Source organism: Dipodomys ordii, unplaced genomic scaffold (assembly GCF_000151885.1).
Source record: "Dipodomys ordii isolate 6190 unplaced genomic scaffold, Dord_2.0 Scaffold197, whole genome shotgun sequence".
Lineage (NCBI taxonomy): Eukaryota > Metazoa > Chordata > Mammalia > Rodentia > Heteromyidae > Dipodomys > Dipodomys ordii.
Window position 1 is genome coordinate 2,482,588 of NW_012267413.1, and position 15,636 is coordinate 2,498,223.

Sequence of the window (15,636 nt, forward strand, 5' to 3'; positions counted from 1 at the left end):
AATAAAAGTAAAGTCCAAAAATATACTAGGGAAGTGCACATTTTTGGAAAGCAGGTTCATCATCTTGGTACTTGACAAGATAGAATATAGGCCAAAAACATGAAGATGGAGGACATAATTTTTAAGTTAAATTCTACAATTCACAGTAAAAGTTTTTTGTTTTGTTTTTTGTTGGTTGTGGGGCTTGAACTCTGGGCCTGGGCACTGTCCCTTAGCTCTTCAGCTCAAGGCTAGTGCTCTACCACTTGAGCCACAGACCTCCTACAGTTTTCTATTAGAGATAAGAGTTTCACGGACTTTCCTGCCCAGGCTGGCTTTGAACTGCCATCCTCAGATCTCAGCCTCCTGAGTAGCTAGGATTATAGACCATCAGCACCTGGCAGTAAAGGTATTTTAAAATGTCTGTTTAGGGGCTGGGAAGGTGGCTCAGTGGTAGAGCGCTTGCCTTGCATGCATGAAGCCCTGGGTTTGATTCCTCAGCACCACATAAACAGGGGGGGGCGGGGGAAAGCGGGAAGTGGCGCTATGGCTCAAGTGGTAGAGCACTAGCCTTGAGCTGAAAGCTGAGGGAGAGCGCCCAGGCCCAGAGTTCAGGCCCATGACTGGACCCCTAAATAAATAAATAAATAAATTAAAAAATGGCTGTTTACTAGTGGATAGAATAGCTTTCATAAAATACAACTGCAAGAGATAAAAGGAAAAGAATTGATGCTAGTACTAAGGTTCCTTAACATAACTCTCAAAAGTAAATCAGATCAAGTGGACAAAAAGTTAGATAATAGATTTTGTACAAATAGATAGCAAACTCTCAAACCTCTAATAGAGACTGTGTGTGTAAGTGCACATGGAATATTTTAAGTCTGTTTGTATGAAAGAAAACCCCCAATTAGAAAAATTGTCATACTCCATGTAATAAAAGTAAAAATTATTTAAAAGCAAATGAAGGCTAGGTTTCTAGTTTTCAGTAGGATGAAGGCAACTACCTAAATCCAAACTTCTCAATATATTCTCAAAAAAATTGGGTGTTTTTTTTTGTTTTGTTTTTTTCATATCATCACTTTTGCTAAGGAGCATCATTTGAAGTGATTGTGTGAAGTGGACCCTCAGACCAGCCAAGTTGGTTCTGAGACCCGCACTGAAGTGGTGAGTGAGATGCAGAGCACAAAGCCAAGAGGTGAGGGAATCAGGATCCTGGGACAGCAGAACCCAGGTGAAATCATTTCCAGAGCAAGGAAGCCCCACCCTGAGTAGGCAAATAGAAAAGGTGTTAAGACCTGTTGGACAAAAGGGACTTAAAAGCATGGAGTCTCAGAGGGTAATACTGGGGAGAAAGGCTTCTTGGAATGGGCACTGGGTAGTGGGGGTTTGGTAGTAAAAGAAAAATTATGAATGTTGGTGAAACAGAATAAAAGGTTGAATTAACTCCAAACAGGAGTCATTAGGGGAAAGAAAAACAACTCAGACTTTTTTTTTTCCCCGATCATGGGGTCTGATCACTATCCCCCAGCTTTTTTGTTTAAGGCTAGCGCTTTACCACTTTAAGCCATAGCTCCACACACAGTTTTTTGGAGGCTAATTGGAGATAAGAGTCTCATGGACTTTCCTGCCCAGGCTGGCTTTGAACTGTGATCCTTAGATCTCAGACTCCTGAGTAGCTAGGATTATAGATGTGAGCCACTGGCACCCAGCTCCCACATTTCTTTAGATATTATTAAATTGAGAAACCTGGTATGTCATATCCTGTTATATGGTTTAAGAAAAATAAAACACTTCAAAATGAACAGAAGATGGCAGGCAATATCAATATAAAGTTACTTTAAGTAGAAAATGAAAAGAGAGGCTTTGTAGTAGAGTGCTTGCCTAGTAGCATTCATGAAGCCCTGGGTTCAGTTCCTTAGTACCACATAAACAAGACATAAATAAAATTAATAGTCAATTTTTTAAAAAGAAAAAAATGAGAGTCAACACATTAACTATAGAGCTAAAAAACTATAGTACATTACCAAAATCCAAGTTAAGTCCAAGATTTTCAGAGATAAAAAAAAGCTTCATCTCAGCCAGGCACCGGTAGCTCACGCCTGCAATTCTAGCACTCGGGAGGCTGAGATCTGAGGATCATGATTCAAAGACAGCCCGAGCAGAAAAGTCCATGAGACTCTTACCTCCAATAAACCACTCAAAAACCGGAAGTGGCGCTGTGGCTCAAGTGGTAGAGTGCTCGCCTTGAGCTGAAGAGCTCAGGCACAGTGCCCAGGCCCAGAGTTCAAGCCCCACGACAAAAAAAAGCCTCATCCCAAAATTCAAAACCCTAAAACAAAGATACAAAAAGGAATATGTGACAAAGAATTTACTGAACTTGAGAAATAAAAGAAGAAGAAAAATTACCTTTAAAGCTGAACTCCAGAGTACAGGAGGGAGAAATAACTAGCTGAATTACAGGTGCTGAGAAAAGGCATTGAACATTCAAGAGAATCAAATCAAATGAAGAAAAATAGATTTTTTTTTTTAGTGGTATAAACTCTATCTCTCCTTGCTATGGTAGGCAGACATTCATCACTGAGCCACAGCCACATCATAAAATTGTAATTCCTAAGAAGAAAAACAATAGAACTATTTAATGCTGTCATATAAATTTGGCCAGTTCTAGCAAGTCACATTTTTCCTTATGCACAGCATTTGATTTTTAGAAATCTGTTATAAAAAATGCACTGAAATTTAAAAATTTTATATAACTATTTGGCATTTTGGTAACAACCACATCAGAAAAAGAATTAGTGAATTTGTAACACATATTTAAATTTCTGTCCATAAACCTAGAAATAAAAAAAAAGATTCAAATATGTATACTGAACAGCTCAGGCTGGGGTTGTCTCTTATTAATATAGTGCTTGTTCAAAGCTGGGGGTTTGACTCTCAGCTCTTCCTCCTCACCCAACCCCTCAATTTAAAAAAAGGAAAGAAAAGGCTTATTGTGTACTGGGATTTCTGTCTTAGTAAAACTGTTGGGGGGGGGGGCGAGGAGGATGGGAAGGGAAAACAAAGGAGGAGGCTACAATGCTTGATAAGAAATGTACTCATTATCTTGCCCATGTAATTGTAACCCCTCTGTACAGTATTTTCACAATAAAAAATTAAAATTAAAAAAAACCTGTTGGACTTTTCAAGATAATGATTCTCCTTTTTCTGTGCTTCCAAACGGAAGGATGTTAACAGAATTGTTAGCAGTGACATATAGAGCAAAACAGCCATAGAACAAATATGGCTAAAGTCTCTGGGAATGTAAGCCATGTATTTTATCAGTATAACTCACTACCAGGAAAGATAAAAACCATGATAAATCCTACTGTATTGAAGTGTTGACATGATGAAAAGTGTCAGAGCAAAATCAGATGATAAAATGTGCAAACATTTGGTCATATATCATGAACTAATTTTAATTAAAACAGCTTGTTGAAAATCTAGGAAATATATTCAAACCATGTGCCAGAGATATGAAAAGACAGCCTATAAGAAAGGCAATATAGGGGAGGATTAGGTGGGGGGTGGGGTAGGGGGGGAGGCTGGGAAGGTTTGGGAAGGGTAAACAAAGGAGGAGGCTACAATGCTTGATAAGAAATGTACTCATTATCTTGCCCATGTAATTGTAACCCCTCTGTACAGTATTTTCACAATAAAAAAAAGAAAAGCAATACAGATAGTCATTGAAAGAAAAATGCCAATCTAGAAATATTAAAGAATTAAGATTATTCCAAAATATTTCTCACTAAAGGCCAAACGCTGTGTACTTTATGTTGCTGACTGAAGGAGAAATAGGAATTTAATACATTACTTGTAGAGATCCATTTAGTAACTACACACTGTATAGAAAGGAATTTGGCTACCTCTAGCAAATCACATTTCTCCTTGTGCATTTGATTTTTAGAAATCTGTTATAAAAAATGCACTGAAATTTAAAATTTTTTATATAACTATTTGGCATTTTGGTAACAACCACACCAGAAAAAGAATTAGTGAGTTTGTAACACTTTTTAGACTATCTTCTTACTGTGATATATTCAATAGTATTTGGGTATATTACTGCTTGGAAAGAATTTTATTAGACACAATAAATGTTGCAAGATATCAGTAATTGATAAATCACAAGTTTATCAAGGCTAAACGTAAGAAAATTTAGTGTGAAAAGCGCTTCGACAGATTGAATGCAGGGAAATGAAGTACTGAATTACACAAGAGAGCTACTGTTAATTGTTTCTTAAGCTAGATGCAATGTGTAAACTTGTAATCTCAGTACGTGGGAAGTGGAGGTAAGAGGATAGAGAGTTTAAGACCACACTGCAGTACATAGTAAGATCCTGTCTCGAACAAGAGAGAGATGGATGGAAGAAAGGAAGGAAAAGGAAATGAGCACAGAAAAAGTCCTTTTGGGGGCTGGGAAGGTGGCTCAGCGCTTGCCTTGCATGCATGAGGCCCTGGATTTGATTCCTTAGCACCATATAAACAGAAAAAGCTGGAATTGGCGCTGTAGCTCAAGTGATAGAGAACTCACCTTGAGCTGAAGAGCTCAGGGACAGCTCCCAGGCCAGAGTTCAAGCCTCACAACTAACAAAAAAAAAAAAATTTTTTTTTAAAGAAGAAAAAGTCCTTTTTTTTTTTTTTTACATTACAGGCATTGTTTGGGCTGTGGAGTGTGTGTGTGTGTGTGTGTGTGTGTGTGTGCGCGCGCGTGCGCGTGCATGTGTTCGTCATGTGTACACATTCAATAGAATTACTTTTTAAAATAGTCACAGTATTTTCCCTGACAGATTCAGGGGTTTTAAAAGTAATTTTTATCATAACTAATTACTAATTAGGAAACAGATTTAAACCCAGATCTATGTGATTCCAAAACTTGAGCTTTTTCATATCATTTCAGGATATCAACTTTTCAGCAGAAGGAACATCAGGAGCCAAGGGGTCTACTTAAACCTGTAGTTGCTGCTCACAAAATGAGGATGCAGACTCTGAATTGTTGGTTTAGATGTTCTTCATGCAAGAGCAATATACTGAAGGAGAGAAGTGTAAGTATTTCTTATTTATGGTAGGTACACATCCTTATATTGATGCTGAAGATAAGCATACAAGATTATCACTGAAGGTTGCAATTAGGAAAATGTGTGAGCTACAAGTATGGTGAAACAGAAAAGAACAAAACTTAGAAGGCATTGATTTCATGATGCTGTGAAAAGCCAGAGAGCCCTGTGTAATACTTCACAGCTCTTTTGTGTTTTCTATTATAAAACAATGTAAAGATGAAAGTTAAAATTTCACCAGACATCTAATAGAGAGCATTCTTAATTAGGAAAAGCTTGCCCAACTTTTTTGCATAAGATAAAATACTGGATTAAATAAGATATTACCTGTTGGAGATGGAATCTAGTGGAGATTTCAAAATGGTAGATCCCTTTTTACCTAAACCAGCCATTCATATTTTTACTAGTTTCTCTTGATCATGAGTATTTTTTCACTCAGCTTAGTGCTGCCCTTTGACAGATCTACCCCAGAAGTACTTGGGGTAGGAGTGTTTTCTTGTTTTTATGTATCTGTAGTTGATTTTGATGGATAATTAAATGTTGCTTCTCTATGCCCACTAACAATGAGACAATATATTGGATTCACTATTAAATCTTTGTTATTATGTGATGTTCAAAACTTATTAAGATACTTCTTTTTTGTCAGATGCTATGTTGATCAGTGATTTCAAGGAAAGCTTAGAACGTTGAAACAAAGTTGCAAATGATACAAGACTTCTAAGGTAAGATAATATAACTCAAGGTCAAGATTCTTCTTTCTTTGACAGATTTATTAGACTACACTGGACATGTTAAAATTTTCATCTGAAATAAATAAATATACAGATTAAATTTTACAGAATAATAAACTTCTATTTGCAACCCAATGTCATACAAGAGATCTTACATCCTTCCATTTATCAAACATGATAAAATATTATATTTGGTATAAAAATATCCATTAAAATGATTGTTTCTTTTTAAGCCAGTAAAAAATAAAGGAATGAGGAGGTAAAAACAGTAGTTAATTTTACAGAAGATAATGAATTTCCCTATATACTCACATATAGGAAGCATATGCTCTACTATTAAGCTATACCTCCAGCTCAAGTACTTGTTTTGTTGGGTTTTTTTTTTCTGCCTAACTAATTTGAGATTCATCCATGTTGTCGTGTATATAAATAATTGCTTTTTATTGCCAAATACTATTCCCTTTTATGGTTATACTACAGTCTGTTAGTTTTTGTTTTTTGTTTTGTCAGTTGTGGGGCTTGAATTCAGGACCTGAGTGTTGTCCCAGAGATTTTTTACTCAAGCCTAGCACTCTACCACTTAGTGCCACAATGCCACTTCCAGTTTTCTGGTGATGAGAGATAAGAGTTTCACAGACTTTGCTGCCCAGGCTGCCTTCAAACCATGACCCTCAGATCTAGCTTCCTGAGTAGCTAGGACTAAAGACGTGAGCCACTGGCACATAGCTACAATTTGTTTTTCTATGCATTTGTGTACTGGAATATTTCTTTGCAGTTTTAAGGTAGTATAGGTAAAATACTACAGGAATTCACATGTGGTCTTCATGAGGCTGTTTCTTATCTCTTGGTTAAATTCCTAGGATTGAAATGGCTGCATCATATGGATATGATCAAATCTTCATTATCAACTTAATTATGTTGAGAAATACCTAGGAGTTTAGATGTGTTATGAAGATGTTTGCAGAGGACATTGATTAAGTTGGGAGGGAAGATCCATCTTGAATGTACATTGACATAGACTGTGTGACATAGGCCAAGTGGCTCAGGCTTTCTCTCTGCTTCCTGACTGCTGTGAGTTAAAGTGCTTTCCTTTACCATACCTTTCTTCTATGATATTCTGCCTTGCCTCAAGTCCAAAGCAATTGATCCAGTCAACCTTGGACTGAAACCTCAAAAGTTGTCAACCAGAATAAAAATTTCCTTCTTTAAACTATTTCACATATTTGACAGTGATTTTTTTTAAAAAGTCTAACACAGAAGACTGGTAGTAGAGAAATGTAGTCATTGCTTTGACTGTTCATGACCATGTGATGTAGAAGCATTATGGACTTGGTTTTTTGGGGAAGGAATTGGGGAAAAATCCAGATACAGACTAGGGAAGCCCCAGAGGGCTACAAACTCAGCTTAATGTGTGATTCTGGTGTGAGTTCAGAAGACTAGAAAGCTGATAGAAGGAATGATGACAGCAAACACTGTTCATAGGATTTCAGATGAGAACTGGGGAATCCATTTGGAATTGAACTAGAAGCCATTTGTGGTAAAGAATTTGTCTACATTTGTTCATGCCCTGAGACTATATACAAGGTGTAAAATTGATAGGCTAAGGAAATTTCAAAGCCCAACACTCAGCATGGTCACTGCTAGCTGCCTTAGACAGTTTTATGGTGAAAACCAAGAACAAAAAGAAGAGCAGAAAAACTAAAACCCCTGGACATTTTGCCAGAAAAAGAGCATATTTAGAACTGAGGCCAAGGAAAACATTGCTGCTACAGAGATTAGGGCCCATAAACAGAAGCTAAGTGATTTGCACTGAGCCTCTAAGGAAAGATGCTTTGCAGGCATCTCAGGAATTGTCTTGGCCTAACCCATAGAAGGCTAAAGTGGACAAAAGTAATGCTGTATAATAATTCAGGTCAAATCTTGCTATACTAGTATCTTGTTACTTTATTACTTACTAAATTTGAGTTTGTGTTGGTTATATTTTAAATTCATTTTACAACTGAAAAAGGTTTGAGAAGATTTTGTCAATAGAAGCTTTATAATTCCGGTGAAATGAGCTTACTTCCTTTACCTTAAAAATATGTTATTTGGGGGCTGGGGCATGAGGCCCTGGGTTCGATTCCTCAGCACCACATAAGCAGAAAAAAAATCCAGAAGTGGCATTGTGGCTCAAGTGGTAGAGTGCTAGCCTTGAGCTGAAGAGCTGAGGGACAGCGCCCAGGCCCAGAGTTCAGGCCTATGACTGAACCCCCCCCCCAAAAAAAAATGTTATTTGGCCGGGCACTGGTGGCTCACGCCTGAAATCCTAGCTACTCAGGAGGCTGAGATCTGAGGATTGCGGTTCAAAGCCAGCCCAGGCAAGAAAGTCCTTAACACTCTTATCTCCAATTAACCACCAGAAAACCAGAAGTAGTGCTATGGCTTAAAGTGGTAGAGCACTAGCTTTGAGCAAAAGAGCTCAGGGACAGTGCTCAGGCCCCGCGTTCAAGTCCCCCAACACTCTCTCTCTCCCCCTCTCTCTCTCTCTCTCTCACACACACACACACACACACACAGCCAAGTTAGTATACGCAAATATTCTCAATATTTTACCTGCTTTTAATTTTTAATCTTATTTTTAACTGATAATTAATACATATGAGGTACCATCTATTGTTTTACTATATGTTTTCAATATTGAATAAGTCTTAGTTTTAGTTTTAGATTTATGGAAATTACAAATATAGTACTGAGTTTCCATATATTGTATAACCAGTTAATTAGCTACATATTAGCATGTTATAATAATGAACTAATAGCAACACGTTAATGAGAACTGAAATTTTATTGATTTTCTTGGCATAGGATATGATCCTGTCACCTTGAAATTATTTGCCAACCAAACCACATAGATTTATTTATAATGACAGTTATAATACACATCTGTCAGAATCCAGCTTATTACTTGGGAAGACTCATGGGAGTTATTTAATTTTTTAATACATAAGGCTGTGATCTCAACTAACTGGATCTGTTCTGCATTTAGCTAACTGATATCTATCTTATATTTAATAACTCATGTATTTAATTCATGACAGAAATGGTATTAATTTGTTCTTCCATTGGAGTGTACAGATTTTGTTTTGGTTTTGCCTTTATCATGAGTATTAAAAAAAAAAATTTGGCCAGCTCTGAACTCAGGGCCTGGGCACTGTCCCTGAGCTGCTTTTGCTCAAGGCTAGAACTCTACCACTTGAGCCACAGCACCACTTCTGGCCTTTTCTGTGTATGTGGTACTGAGGAATTGAACCCAGGGCTTCATGCATGCAAGGGCACATTCCCAGTCCCTATCATGAGTATTTCAGGTGTTCCTGACTTACAAGAAATGAAAAGACAATCTCTCATTGGATATATCAAAAATGTTCTCTCTCTTTAGAAAAAAATATTGTTATTGTAAAGGTGATGTACAGAGTGGTTACAGTTACATAGTCAGATACAGAGTACATTTCTCTTAAAACAATGTCACCCCTTCATTCTCTCCCAGTTCCACCTTCCTGTCCCCACCCACAAGTTGAATAGTTCATTTTCAACATAGTGTCAAGTAAGTGTCACTGCTATATATTTGTTCACCATTTGTCCCACCATTTTTTCATGCCCTCTTACATCCCAAAGGCAGATAAATGAACAAACAAAACAAAAGGAAAAGAAAGAAAAAACAGTAGCAAAGATTTTCTTACCAGTTAGATTACCTTTGCCTGACAGTCAAGTTGACTGCCTGAATTTTCTTCAGCAGTCCACTAGAGGGAGAGTTTTCCACATGTCCAGCAAAAAGCCTGATGATGGACTTTGAAACTGCGAGTGCTCAGTGTTAAAATAATTTGATTTGGGTTTTAGAAAAGATAGAGAAAGTAAAGGGTGACAATAATATATTCCATGACTATTTAAGATATATCTTCTGGATCCCATTTTCTAGAGAGATATTTAAGATCTTGCAAAGGAGTTGCTGTTTAGTCAGCTGATTGTTGGTCACCACAAAAAGAGGAAATGTTATTGTTTTATTGTTTATTGATGTCCCTTTTGGTCCAAATGTGGTATATCCATGGTTAAAACCTGCAAAATTTAAAGAGGTATGAGTGATTAGGACTATATCATAAGAACCTAATCATTTTTTTGTTACTGTTCATTGGACCATTGGTCTTGTTTATTCATTTAGACAAACACATATGTCTTTATTTACCTGGAACAAAGATATGGAAATACAGCACTCAACTGTTAATAGGGAGTAACACTGACAAGTGGAATTAGTAAGGAAGAAGGCAGGGAATAATACGAAATAAAAAAAAATTTTTTTTGGGTCCGGTCGTGGGGCCTGAACTCTGGGCCTGGGCGCTGTCCCTCAGCTCTTCAGCTCAAGGCTAGCACTCTACCACTTGAGCCACAGCACCACTTACGGCTTTTTTCTTTTTGCTTATGTGGTGCTGAGGAATCGAACCCAGGGCCTCAGGCATGCAAGGCAAGCGCTCTACCACTGAGCCACCTTCCCAGTCCCCAAATAAAAAATTTTTAAGGATCATTTACTTTGAAATTTAAAAACAAAAAGATATTTTTAGAATCAATAGTTTTAAAAGTTCACTAGTTTGTGTTTTATGTGTAAAACAAGATGCTTGTTCTATTTGTATTTAGAAAATATATTTTTCTAGGAAGTATTGCAATTATCCTATGCTTGATCATATTTTACTGATCATCTTGATTAGTTATGATAAGATATTTTACCATAAAACACTTAATTGGATTATGGAACTACATAGAACACTTAGTCATCATGTGTACCATCCTGGATTTGATCCCTAACACTACAAAGGCTAGTGATAAAATGAATAATAATAGAGTCCACTATAATTACTATACTAATTCTTTACAGATTCTTTCCGTCCAGTAAATTCCCTAAATATGTTTTATTGCAAATGCTGTATTCTTTTTTTGTGTGTGTGTATCAGTTGTGGGGCCTGAACTCTGGGCCTGGACTGTCTCTCAGCTCTTCAGCTCAAGGCTTGAGCCACAGCACCACTTGTGGCTTTTTCTGTTTATGTAGTGCTAAGGAATCAAACCCAGGGTCTCATGCACGCAAGGCAAGCACTCTACCACTGAGCCACCTTCCCATCCCGAAAATGCTATATTCTTGATCGCCATTAATTATTTGGGTTACATCTGTAAACTAAATGCCACCTAAAGTAGTTCCACTTCTGACAAGCTTATTAACCTCATAGAAAGAGACATTTTGAGACTAGTTTCCCTTGACATTTATAACTCAAGGCTTTTTCTATGCTCTTAGATCCTGATTTTCTTCTTGGCTCCAGAGCAGTAGCTTTTAAGTCATACTTTTAAAGGTTATACTAATAATGTGATTTTCCAACATAAAACTTTTGTGTACTTCTGATTTTAATAAAATGTGGAAAAGTTAAAGTTCAAAAAAAACTTGGAAAATTATAATGACATACCTTATAAATAGTGTGTCAGTTCAAACAGGGTGGGAATTGTTTTATTAAAAGGTATCTTGTGGCTGGGTGCCACTGGCTCACGCCTGTAATCCTAGCTATTCAGGAGGCTGAGATCTGAGTATCGAGGTTCAAAGCCAACTCGGGCAAGAAAGTCTGTGAGACTCTTAGCTCCAATTAACCACCAGAAAACTGGAAGTGGTGCTGGGGCTCAAGTGGTAGAACACTCCCCTTGAGTTGAAGAGCTGAGGGACAGTGTCCAGGCCCAGAGATAAAGCTCCACAACTGACAAAAAAAATAAAAATAAAATGGAATAAAAAATAAAAGGTATCTTGTGTTCTTAACTAATTCCAGCAAGATCTTTACATAAAAGTACCAACTGTGGGAGAAAACAGCACAAAGATCCAGCAAAAAAGGTCAGGGAAATATGAGAACTGTTAGCATTCCCCTGTGTTTATATCATAGAACCCATTTTGGTGGTTATGATGCTGGTTCTCTGTGCGTCTCAGGACTCCATGACCTTCTTAGCCTCATCAATTATTATTTTTAATATGTTTTTATTACAAAAATAGTGTACAGAGGAGTTACAGTTACACAAGTAAGGTAATGAGTACATTTCCTATGGAGCATTGGTACCTCCTCCTTTGTTTTTTCCCTACCATCCCTTCTCACCCCAGCTCCCCAACTCCTCCCTCCCCCACCCCCACCCCCAAGTTGTAAAATTCATTTTCAACATGTCTTGTACATCTCATTGTTACAGTGGATCAACCTGTATCCTTATTTAGCATTTTCTTATTTCCCTTCCCCTCCCCAAATTAGAAAAATGTATATATAAGATGCAGGGCACCGGAATCAAATACAGTGAAAAAGAGTTCTACATGGGGGAAGAACATACAAAAGAAACAAAAAAAAATCACATAGTACATTATAAATATCTTAAAACAATAGCAAGCAAGAAAAAAAACACTTGTGTCCCTATTTTGGGGTTCATTTCATTTACCATCATCTTATATGGTCATATGTACATAGCTTTTGACCTTTTCTGCTTGTCCTAGACATATACTAGTGATTGCAAATAAGGGAAACCATGGGACCTATGTTTCTTTGGGCCTGGCTTAATCATAGCATGTAATGCATTTAGTGTTGTTATACTGTTTGGACATAAAAGTGGAATTGTAACTGTTATATTCTGGAACCTGTGAGTTTTAGCTCTTGGCTTTTATTATTATATTGGTGTTTTGTGTTTTTTGTGCTAGTAATGAGGCTTGTCCTTGAGGCCTTGTGCTCTCTATTGGCTTTTTTGCCCAGGGATAGTGCTCAACCACTTGAGCCACACCTAAAGTCCCTGCCTTATTTTTTTCTGGTTAATTAGAGATTAAGAGTCTCAAGGATTTGTCTGTTCCAGTTGGCTCTGAACCATGATTCAAAGATCTAAGCCTCCAGTGTAGCTAGGATTACAGCACTGGGTGCTTAAGAATCTTGCTCTCTTATCTCCTTGTCATCTCAAATGTTCCTCACATTTACCTAATCAGTCTACTAAGAGTTTAACATAGAAAGAAAAAATGAAACAGGTTCATTCCATGCTGTCTTTCCAGTCTTATCCAACACTTGGAAACATTAATAGATCCCCATGCCTCCATTACCTTATTCTTAACCTTTTAATAGTAAATTTGCTCTGACCTAGTTGGTGTAGCTAGTATTCTGTTATTCACCCTCTCCTGGAAATCTAACTGCACTCCTATGACAGAGCCAATATTACCAGTTCCCAAAAGGTCTAGCCAGGAATCATTTGCCTGCTTCATTCTTTTCTGTATAGCAGTAAACTCTGATACTCTTATTTATTTTGTGTCAGTCCTGGGGCTTAAACTCAGGACTTGGGCGCTGTCCCTGAGCTTCTTTGCTGAAGGCTAGCACTTTACCACTTTAAGTATAGCTCCACTAGTGGCTTTTTTGGTTCTTAATAGGAGATAAGAGTCTCCCAAACTTTCTTGCTTCTACTCAATTCAAACCAAGATTCTCACATCTCAGCTCTCAGCTTTCTGAGAGCTAGGATTACAGGCATGAGCCACTGGTGCCCAGGTCTCATAGGTTTTTTGCTAAAGGCTAGCATTCTACCAATTGACCCACACCTCCATTGCCACTTTTTTGGTAGTTCACTGGAAATAAGATCTCACAGACTTTTCCTGTCTGGGCTGGTTTCCAACCAAGATGATCAGATCTCAGCTTCCTGAGTAGCTAGGATTACAGGCATGAGCCACCACTACTCAGCTAGCTCTGGTACTCTTGCCCTAGATTTGTTCTCTTTAATTATCAGCATATATCTTTAGGAATTTAGTGAGTATGAATTTTTAAAGGTTTCTTTTTGTTGGTCTAAACAGTTCTCTGAATGTCACCTTTCCACTAATACCTTTGCTTTGTAAGAACTGAAAGTGGATCTTAAATATTGGATTACAGGCCTAAACAGACAGGACCTGGACAGTGATCTCCAGCAAGTAGTCAATTGTTGACCACTTCTTAGGAATCTGATTTTGGTCATAGTGATAGAGTACTTCCCATTTCTCCTCTTCCTCTCTAACCACTGTTTGTTTAGTCATCATCTTTTTCTCTGACTACCCTGGTTATGATCTCTTGTACTCCACTGGCTGAAGGGAAGAGTCATATACGCACAGATACTGGCAGGAGCATGCACGTGAGCGCACACACACACACACACACACACACACACACACACCCCTACCACCACCACTCTTTGCACACACACACACACACACCCCTACCACCACCACTCTTTGCCCCTCCAGCTCTAGTTCTTTATGTTCAGTAGCCTGTGGGAGTTCATGTTTGCAAGTCTTGCTGGCACCTCAGACTTGCTATAAAGTAACTGGTTATGTTTTGTAAAATTTCTATTTCCACCTTGGCCCTTGTTTCTTTTAAAAGTATTATCTTTAAATTGCCTCAAGTACTATCCACATTTATTCAGTTGGCAAAGGTAATCGCTTATGTTTACATAGTCCTCTCTTTAGCCTACAAATTAATTAACTCATTAGCTTAATGTTAAGGCTCTCCATAATCTGACTCCAGCCTGCTTTACTTATTTTTTCAGTACTATCATTAAAACTATAATTAAAATGATTGTACTGTAATATCTCCTGCCACTTCCTCCCAGTCAAACCAGGATAACAGTTCATCTAATAGAGAACATTCCTCCAGGATTTAGCCTGTCTGTATTTGTTTGGAAGAAGAGCTTAGCTGGAAGCAGTTAACCTGGAGCTTTGAGTAATTGGGTACAACTGTGAAGCCTATTAGGGCAAAGGACAGCAGTAATTTTTAGCTTTGATTAAAAGACAAAAGGCAAAGGAATTAAAAACTAATCAAGAATCTGAGGCCCTTGTATTTTCAAAGAAATCCAAGCTTGAGAAACAGTGTGACATTCCTTTCTTTTGCAACTCCCAGGCTCTAAAACTAACCATAAAACCAATTGACTTATCTTACAAGAAAGATCCCAGAAAGGATCTGTTAACAGGCAACTTAAAAAAAAATATTTTGGGTCCTGTGAATTAACTAAGTGTCCCCAAATTTTGTATCTGTATCCTATGATCTGAGCCATTCTCTGCTGCAGTCAATTTTGCAGAAAGATTCTGATAACCATCTTGGGTCACAGGCAAACTGCCTCTCAAACAAGCAGTGTCTTCTTACTATTTTGAAGCAAACAGCTGAAAATTCAGGAGACCACCCTGTTCCGGTTCTGTTCCAGTAATGAAATGATACTTTCTCCGGAAAGCCTCTAGAGACAAAGGCTGAGCTAATAGTCAACCAAGCCATACCTGCATACCTTTCTCATTCATCCACTACTCCCCAATTCTCCATATGCATACCTCTCTCTTCTCCTACTCCCCATGCTTCCTATTTAACCTAAATCCAATGTCTGTACCTTTGAAGATGGCTGAAGTGCTGTCTTCCCAATGCTACCATGTAATAAATCTTCCTCAGCCCTTCACCAGGTCTCTCTCTTTGGCATATAAGGGGGGAAATGGCTGGACCTAACTTGGGACTCCTGGACTTCAGACCTGAGGTTCTAAAATCCTGGTTTCAGACCAAGCACAGTACCCTCTCAAATTTGACTTTTGAGGACAGTGGATAAAGGAAAGTCTCCTGGAGAGTCCAACAAGAGGCAGTCTGTGAGGCAGCTAAGGAACTTATTTCCCTTCCCTTGCAGGGAAAGATATTTGCCAAAATAATTCCTGCCCAGCAAAACACCATATGTATTCATGTTTTTCTCTTCCCCTTTTCATTTGGGAATCTTTATTGCTGGTATCCTGCTTTCCTTTGCCTTGTTTATTGAACATGTGTATGTGGAGGGGG

At 37.9% G+C, this 15,636-nt stretch overlaps 1 protein-coding gene across 5 annotated transcripts in view; it reads left to right on the plus strand.

Annotated features, from left to right (window-relative positions):
- The window catches only part of Cab39l (calcium binding protein 39-like), a 104,979-nt gene that overhangs the window by 14,477 nt on the left and 74,866 nt on the right, over positions 1-15,636 (plus strand). For 2 of the 5 annotated variants that reach the window (XM_013034858.1, XM_013034862.1), the window contains exons 1-2: positions 4,898-5,057; positions 5,716-5,791. The gene's annotated coding sequence lies outside the window, so the exon portion shown is untranslated. Of the gene's footprint in view, positions 1-1,068; positions 1,175-4,897; positions 5,058-5,715; positions 5,792-15,636 lie in introns of those variants that run through there. The other 3 variants (XM_013034859.1, XM_013034857.1, XM_013034860.1) reach the window with 3 other exon arrangements.